This window comes from Mustela putorius, unplaced genomic scaffold (genome assembly GCF_011764305.1).
Source record: "Mustela putorius furo isolate JIRA1106 unplaced genomic scaffold, ASM1176430v1.1 tig00000480_pilon_pilon_pilon, whole genome shotgun sequence".
Classification (NCBI taxonomy): Eukaryota; Metazoa; Chordata; class Mammalia; order Carnivora; family Mustelidae; genus Mustela; species Mustela putorius.
In genome coordinates this window covers 999,624-1,009,432 of record NW_025421397.1, presented here as the reverse complement: position 1 = coordinate 1,009,432, position 9,809 = coordinate 999,624, and the positions used below count along the sequence as shown (strand labels likewise).

Genomic DNA, 9,809 nt, shown 5'->3' with positions numbered 1-9,809 from the left:
TTCTTTGTCCCTTGGCTGGGATCATTATTGGTAATTTCTACATCATCTCCCAGATGTGTCCAGTGGAATTGTGCCTCAGTTGTCAAAAGCAGCAGCAATCTCTTTACTGACCCTCTCTAGTTCTTCTGTTCTTCATCTCTTCTCCACACTCCCCTGTTGGTGTTTCTTGGGATCATCTGCCTAATAGGCTACCTGTTCTCACAGAGTTTCAGCAGTGAACTCTGAAGAAATCGGTCTTGAGGTTTAGGCTTCTCAAAATCACTATTATACCCATATTTGAATATTAATAAGAAGCAGTCTTTTACATTTATTTTCCCAATTTTTAATAACATGGGTCATTTTTCTTTCAAATATGAAAATAATTCACAGCCATGAACTACCACGATATTCAACAATATGGATGAATCACATGAACATAATGATGAGCAAAAGAAGGCACACAAAAGAATACACACTGTACGATGGATTTAAATATATTTTTAAAAGCAGGCAGTACTAATTTATGATGTTAGATTTCAGGACAGCTGTTGCTTTTGAGAAGGAGTATGAGGAAAGTAACAAGGAGAATATCTGGGTACTGTTTCTATCCTAATTCTCGTTCTAGGGGATGCTTACACAGATGTATTCCCTTTGTACTAATTCATCAAGCTCTATTCTTAGTGTTCGTGTGCATTTAATTTCTATATTATTTTTTAACAAAATTTATTTTTAAAAATTGGGTTAAAATTAGGTACTTCTGAACACTTACTAACCCCCAAAGTATTATTTATTTCTCAAACTTGATTTTATCTTGGGTAGCAAAAACAAGTATATGAACATATTTTTTAACCCATTGTGATATGCTCTCGTTGATTCTTAGATACTGGCTTTATTGCTCACAAACTGGTGATTATTTAACATTTTAAAAAAGGCAAACCTGATTGGTGATCAATTAAATCTTCAGACTCAAGTGTTTCCTTTTCCACATATCGCCTTTGCACAGGATTAACACACCAACTACCATTATCTTCTAATTTCAGAAAAGCCTTAAGGAGGTAGCAACTGTACTAACGACAGACAGCACTACTCCCCTACGATTTACAAAAGCAATCTCTAAAAACAAAGTAAAACCAATAAAGACTCTTAGGCACCACATTGCTGAGTAATAATTTGATTAAGGAAAATAAGAGAAAGAAGGTTTTATAAATATTCTCTCATTACTGGCATTCACAAGTTATTTTCTTTAACTATATTATAACAAAATAAATTTAAACTCCACAGTTGATGTAATTTAATGTTTTCCTCACTCTTAAGGTTGAAAGAAGGCATTTTTATGGCAGAAACATTCTCTCATATTCCTTCTCACAAAATGTCCTCTCAATTGCCTCTCATGAATTCATCCTCTTTGATGAATTCGTGAGAGGGGTTGCTCTGGAACCCCATCTGCCTTTGCACACAAACCTCTAGAAAAACCACTTATTTGGGGGCTCTTTTGCTAACTCTCCTAGGAAGCAGTACTGTGCAAGATGCTTTCTCCCCCTGCCATTCCTTCTCTTAAATAATTCAGCTACATTTTGTTCAATATTACTTTTAAAAGTTATGATTCCCGAGACTTGCTCTCTCTTCCTGCCACGCCCCCTTTCTGTTGTATAGAATGGTATCTTCCATTCAGACACAGGGTTTTGTCAGGAACTAGCCCAATGTCTCCATAAGCATAATGACCAATCACAGGCTTGTAATCTCATCTGTATCTTTACTCTTCTTCATGTCATATACTCATATTTCTTCCTTTGCCTTTTCAGTCTTATATCCATAATTGTATGCCAAGGCAACAATCTCTTTTGTTAAATACCAACAACTTCCTGCCCTATGATGTTTACTCATATTCAGCACCTTTTGCTCAGCTGAGAAATGATTTAGAACTGCTTCTTACATGTATGAATAGACATCATCACAATTGTCTACCATTTTTCTCACTTTCACTGTTACCTTTCAAACACACCTCTTTCTCTACCCCAAGCTTTTATCCTCCTCTTCAAAGCAACCCTCTCTTTGTCTTAAGATGAAAGTTCTTAATATGACTTAATATTGATCTCTCTCACAGTCTTTCCAGATAAACTCATTCAAAATCCTATAATAACTTTAGTAATTCCTTAGTAGTGGACACAATGCAAACATATGTGCATGTACATTTTCCCAGTGATACATATGTGTTATCTACTTCAATTAGAAAAATTGCTCCAAATAAGGGACTTCTTCCTTATTTCCTTTGGTATTGGCAGCAGGTACAGTGTTTTGATCACACAGCTGAATCATGTAATTGGAAATATCTTCTTTTCTTTAAAAATTTTATTTATTTATTTGAGAAAGAGAAAGTGAACAAGAGAGAGAGAAGGAGCAGGAGAGGAGAGGCAGAGGGAAAATGAGAAGCAGACTCTCTGCTCAACAGGGAGCTTGATGACCTGGGGCTTGAACCCAGGACTCTGGGATCATGACCTGAACCCAAGGCAGACACTTACCCAACTGAGTCACCCAGGTACTCCAAGTATCTTCTTTTAAGAGATGGAATAATGTGACACAAACCCTTTACACGAGTGGCTTCCATAGTTCATCTGACTCCCTGAACCACAGTGGCCTCTGTGATCCTAGTCACAAACTCTATTCCTACAGTTATGAGTAACATCATCTCAAAGAAAATATGCCATACCTGCATCTATGGTACAAATTATCTTGCATTGACAACCATCAGAGCATTATCAAGTCAACTTAAAGAAACTTAGTAAAGATTCAGAATTTAACAAAAATAGAAAAATGGATAATCAGATGATAGATATATCTGGCAGGCAATTAAGGAGGTAGATACACAAACAGACACAAACAGAAAGACAGACCATCCCAGTGAATGCTAAGGGAAAGGAATTACAATATAGAATAACTGTTAAAAAAAAGTTATATTGGATTTCTATTACTCCAAAAGCCAAAGAAATATGAATTCATTTTATGTATGCTTAAGTGAAGAATGGATAAACATCATTCCATGAACATCATACCATGTTTGTTGAAAGAATTTGTTTTCTTCACTATACATTTGGTGCCAATGCTATAGATACCAAGACCAACCTTCCTGACTCTAAGGCACATACAGTCTAGCAGAAGATAAAATATAATCCAATGTGTGAAGTGTTTTATGTTGTGATAGCAGATGCTTGATTGCAGAATGCGCATGGTTGACTGGAAGGTGAAAAGTGAGTCTGGATTTTTTTTTTCAAGGGGTTTGATGAGGAAAGGTGTGAATAAAAAGAAAATAAGATTTAAGTGGGGGTAAAGAAGATGGGTTTGTAGGCTGCATGGAAGAAACTAAAAAAGGAATGATGGAGAAATCATTGTAAGGGAGAAGTTGATGGAGAGTGATGCAAATACTGTTTTACTTATCAAGTCCTAGTACAGTATTTTTAATCATTAGAAGAATCATTCCTAATAAAAATGCTGATAGATTTTTATTGCTGCCATCACATTGTGGAAATAGATAAACTGTTCAAATATGCTTATGAAAAGATACACTTTAAATTAAAATTTTTTAATTACTGAGAAAATATCTCAAACTGCAGAAAAACTCAATGTAAGCATATTTATCACAGCATATTATCTAACAATGCATTTGAAACAAGGGTCCTTTAGAGGCATGATTAATTATAATAAATCCACAAAATAAAATGTTAGGCAACCACTGAAACTTTTAATGAAAATTTTTATAATACTATAACAAGCATTTTTAGCATTTTTAGTATGGGAAGAGTACGTACATTGTGATTATAGTTACTGAAGATAGAGAGGAAAGCAGAAGGGAGAGAGAGAAGAAGGGAAAAAGAAGGGAGAAAAAAGTAGGAGACAAAGGAGTGAAGTAGGAGGGGGAAGGGAAAGGAGAAAGAGAAGGAGAGTAAAGAAAATAGTACTATGGTAGCAGCTACAAAATATACCAGAAATTTTAAGAAGTAATTTTTAGTCAGTCATCTTTGTAGTGGCAGTATAGATGGACCCTACAAGCATTCTGAAATGATTTTCTTTTGGACCAATGATTTCATATCTGATCCTACCTCAGCTGTGAGATAATAAACAGGAGTTAGTTTCCATCTTTTCCTAGATCTGTTCTTTCTCATAATCATTCTAGAGGAATATTAATAGCTATTGAACTTTAAAAGGAAAGTTTTATGGTAGGGGAATTCTGAGAAATACCAGGTTAAACTGGTTTCTTAATGCAGAAGGTTTTCTTGAAACTTTTGTGTTAATGGCTATCATGAATCTCCAATGGGGTATAAACTAGACCGCATTTAACAAATGGATTTAGCCACCAAATACTTCAGTGTGTGTGAATTATTTCATGGAGCTCTTTTTCTGCCAAAAGTATCTGGAGGAATTTTTCACTTACCATCATGGTTTTTTCTTGAAAGTAACAAAACAAAAATTATCTGAAACATTAAGAGCATATATCTCTGTGATATCAAGGTGATACTAGGTTAATGAAGAATTTGAGAGACTTTCTCTGATACAGCCTCTTTAGCTCTGACTACATCCTACACATAATCCCTGCCAAGTCCCTTCCTGTCCTCTTCCTGGGGACGTGCTGAATATACTTACCAATGCCTTCAATTCCCTTCACCCTCAACTGGACCAATCTACATCATAACTCTAGCTTAGAATACTTTCCTGAACATCACACTCAGGTATCCAGCTTAACCCTAGACAGCACCTTCTCAATATCTCCTTGAGATATCACAGGCACCACAATATAATAAATTCAACCAACCTTCTGTCTTTTTTGTGTCAATGATACAACACCTATCTACCCAGTTACTTGGGCCACAGATCTAGTGTCAATTTGAGCTCTCAATCGAGAAACAAACTTTCTCCTCAGTTTCCCTATTGGCTCTACTCTATGGGGACTCTATCAACTCTCACTGACAAATGTGTGATGGCTTCTAACTATTGTCCATGCCCTTTAAATCCATCAACACAAAGTTGTATTTAAAATACAAATTTGTGGTGTCACTCTCCTTAAAATTTTTCATTATCTCTTCACTGACTGTTGAGTAAAGACAAAACTCTTTAACATATGTGGCAGGAATGAAGATTTTCACACTCAGATCAAGAAACATAACATTAATTTTTCAATCAAACATATCGTGTTCTGAGGATAATAAAATATTCACTGTTTCTTTCTTTGAGTTTGTCAAACTTCCCTGGTCTTGCAAAATAAACTGGAGTCTTCTCTGGTATACGGGAAATAAAAATAGAAGTCATGGCCTTTAGTTTATGGAGATCACCACTTTCACTGTGACTCTGTTCATTCATGAGGTTGCCTTCATCATCCTCCCCTGGACACTAATCTCATGCTGCTCAGGTTATGTCCTTCATAACTATGCCCCCCTCTTCTTTAACTGCATCTTGCTCGTAAGACACTCATGACAGCCACTGGCCAGAGTGGCAATACTCTGAAGCACATGGGTAGGTCTGTGCCACTAATGGAAATCCTCTGGAAACCTTTCCCACATACAGCTCCCATTATTCTGGGAAGACCATTTCCTCCTCTTCCATCCAGAACTCCAGCCTCACTCAAGAGAAATAAGGCCCCAAAGAAAAACCTAGGTAAGGGGATGTCCTCCAGGCGCCTCACAGCATCTTTTATCAGTCCTGAAACAAAATGTTATTCAGACCCTTTTTTCTGCCCAATGGACACCATTACAGAAGTAGTTGACTTTCTCCATGAGATGAGGACAAAAATGCCGTCTCATTTCTCATCTCTCTCTACACCCTATAGGTATCTCAATTCCCCTAGACTACTTAATCTAGTATTTTTTTCCATAGCACTTTTCACTTTAATATGCTGAAAGATTTATTTACTTATTTTTCTCATTGCTGATCATATCTCCCCTAAGCCTTAGGATGGCAGGCCTTTTTGTCTCTTCTGTCAAATGGATATATCTTGATTGCCTGTAACAGGGCCTGGCACATATTAAGTTACTGAACAAACAGTTGCTGGATGGATACATAGATTCATAAATGAATGAATGATCAGGATAAGGAGAGAAAATTCCTCTCATTTGCATCTCTTAAGATCAGCATAAACAAAACAAAAATCCATACTTTAATCCATACTGTACTACTTCTTGTTTTCTTGCCTTTCACTCCCTATACTGTTTTCTCTGCCTAAACATTCTCCCTTCCTTTTTTTTTTTAAGATTTTATTTGTTTTGAGAGAGAGAGAGAGAAAATACACAAGTGGGGGGGGGAGGGGCAAGAGGAAAGGGAAGAGCAGAGGGAAAAGAAGGGGCAAGTGGAGAGGGAGAAGCAGACTCCCAGCTAAGTGGGGAACTCAATATAGGGCTTGATCCCAAGTCCATGAGATCATGAACTGAGCCAAAGGCAGATGCTTAACCACCTGAGCCACCCAGGTGACCCTGAATGTTCTCCCTTCTATCATATACATACTACACACACAAACACACATCCCTCAGGTAATTTTCAAGAAAAAGGGAGACATGAGCAAAGGTATCTAATCACCATTTCCTCCCAAACAGAACCAAACAAAATATAAAATTAGTGAAAACTTCTATCAAGCCTTCAGACAAGACTCTTTTAATTGTAAAGAACTGAAACTAATCTCGAGAAGTTATCCTCAGAAAACAAATAATACATACATTGACTATGTACAGTTTTTTGTGCTAATCATACCTCAATAAAGTGGTTTAAAAATAAATACTAAATTATATAAATTTAAATAAATGGCTATTGTTAACATTTTTATACTTTGGGACTGTAATGACATCAGAAACCGAGGCAACTTTAACCGCACTTGTTTCACCTGGTGGAAGTGAGGCAGCAGGCTCTCACTTCCACACTAGGTTCTGTAGCAACCAGCTAGCTCCCTCTGCTTACTCTTAGTTTCTGGTCCCTCATCAGTCTGTGAGTGACTACAATAAAACTGATATGGTGCTGATTCTTCCTAACGGATTCTTAACCAACTACTGCAAGGCTCCCTGAATCATTTACTTAGATTTTCTTAGCTCAGACTTGGAAAAGAAATAAATTGGCTCAACTTATTTTTTAATGCCACCACATAGATTGCTGCTCAGTCTATGCATTTGTGAGTCAGATTCAGATACCTATGATCCAAGCAGTTATGGCGAAGGGGTCAAGGTCATATGAAACAAAATACAATGATCTAGACAGCTAGAAGAATGTAGCATCAGCAAGACAGATATTCAGATGGTTGGCTTATTCAATACAACATGGTTACTGAGGCAGCAGGAGCTATGGATTCCTGAATTGGAATGCTAGAAATTCTAAATCAAAATAAGAAAGCAACAACTAAGATTCTACTACCTAAACTGTGACAGTAGTTAATTAACATGGGAAGTGAGTCAAAGAAGAGCTCCTGTTAGAAACTCATTAACTTCCCATTTGAGAGGATGAGAGCAAATAGGGGAATAGACGAGAAGCACTCGATTTCTGCTATTATAGGTCATTTAAGACCTGTTGTGACAACTGAATAATCTAAGACATACAGGATTACTAGATATGGTGGGTCCCTTCCCTGATGCAATCGTTAGTAGCACCAAGAAGAAAGCAGGTCACAGTCACACCATGTCCCTGGACATGAATCTAGGCTGAAGAGAAGCCTGCATAAAGAACTTTACCTGCATACTTTGACATCAGCACATATTAAAAAGAAAATAAGAAAAATAAAGGGCCCCTCATAGGAATATCTATGATCTATTTTCTCCCTACTTATTTCTGGCCTTAGAGTTTCATTGTCCAATACAGTATCCATTACCATATGTGGCTATTTAAATTTAAATATAATTAAATTATGTTAAATTTAAAATTCAAGGGTTTATACCCTAAGCAATACCTACAATTGAGGACTCCTCCCCAGGAGGCAGCTGCCTGTCAGCATGGGCTCAAGAGTTTGTGGACAGCAAAATCCAACCTGAGAAGGTGGCTGTGTTCGTCAAGCCCACCTGCCTCTACTGCAGAAGGATCTACGAACTCCTCAGCCATTGCCCTCCAAACAAGGGTTTTTGGAATTTGACAATATCATAGCCATCAGTGACACAATCAAGATTCAGGATTATTTGCAACAGCTCACAGGAGCCAGAATAGTACCTTGGGTCTTTAAAGATTGTATAGGTGGATGCACTAATCTGATCGAAATGCATCAGAGTGGAGAACTGTTGAAGCAGCTAAAGCAAATTGGAGCTCTACACTAATTACAGAGCAGCCCCCAGGCTGATATCCCCCTTGAGAGCTGGATGGCATTGCAAATGACCAAACTTCCTGGTGGATGTTTCTGGGGCTAACAACTTTTTCCTTAAAATTCTGAAATACATTCACCAAAAAAGAGAGAGAGAGAGCACGAAAGAAGCAGGGCACATTTTTTGGCAAAAACAGCTTTTCCTTCTTTTGACTGAATTTTAAAAGTGGATCAACTCGCCCCAAATCACAGGTCTGAGAAGGTTGATGGACATCTTGAGTACCTCTCAACTGGCCCTTTGGGTTTGAAAAAGCTGTGACAAATTATGGCTTAGGATTCACTCAGTGACTCAAAGGATGTTCTTTCTCTTTGACACATGCTTCTTACTGACTATTCTCTATATGCTAGGACTCCTCTACCTCTAAGCCAGTGTTTTTCAACCAAGTTTATCCCACACCTTCTAGGATGAATCTATAACTGGTTTTCTGCTGATGCCTATTTTATTGAGTCTGACTTTATAGAATTTGCATTACAAAAACAATAGGTATTTTGAATGTGCTTTTCTAAGCTACATCCGTCTCCCCAGTCATCACCCCATCCCACCCCATCCCATCTTGAGAATTTCTGCTCTGAACCAGTTCTTAACCTTGACAACTCACAAATCTCATAGGAAATGTTCAACAACTCCATGAAGAGTCTTGAGAACCCAATCTGAGAAACACCATATGAAAATTTAAGCACGGTTGGTCTTCATTTAATGGACGCCACCAGGATCAGAGGTACAAATACAGTGGCTGTAGCACCTCTGTTATGTAAGATGGTTGTCCACATAATCTTGAATGAGTATTAACTTGTTTATATTATAAAGAGAAATAAAATATAAAATTTAAATATTATCAGAGAAAATTTGCAAACCCTCTCTTAAGAATATGTCTGAGAAAGTGGCTGAATTTGAGAAACACAGTCCAAAATGATTTTCTCTCTCTCTTTTTTCTTTCTACTTTATGAAAACTTGAGTCCCTTATTGTAAAGTTTCTTCTAGAATTTCCATATTAAGTTAATTTCCTTCTGTAGTCTCCAGTGTGAATGGTTAATTTCTTTTCTAATAAAGAAATACTCAGAAATGAAAAAAAAAATAAGTTCCTCAGTTGCATTAGCCAAATCTCAAGTGCTCAATTGTCACATATGACTATCATATTGGACAATGCAATGTAGAACATTTCTTTCCTAGAGTACTGATTGGTAGTAATATAGAAGTAATAAGCATCAAAATTATTAGATGAATTTCAAAAGTCCATTTGGAAAACATACATATGAAAATCTGAAAAACACCAAAAGGGGGGGGGTAGGTAATGTGCCTTGAAATAGTATGAAAATACATGTAAAGCTTCTATAATTAAAACAGTACTGGAGATATCAAAAGAAATAGAAAAATAGATCAATGCACAATATGCTAGCACAGAATTATTTCTAAACATATGTGGGAATTTTAAAATCATTAAATGTGTCATTTTAAATCACTGCTATTTGAACTATATATAAATTCTGAAAGAAAATTAAATAATTAGAAGCTACTTAC

At 36.7% G+C, this 9,809-nt stretch overlaps 1 pseudogene; it reads left to right on the top strand.

Moving 5' to 3' along the window:
• The first annotated feature begins 3,196 nt into the window (after window positions 1-3,196).
• Window positions 3,197-8,246, top strand: LOC101671549 (annotated as a pseudogene).
• Window positions 8,247-9,809: the final 1,563 nt, after the last annotated feature.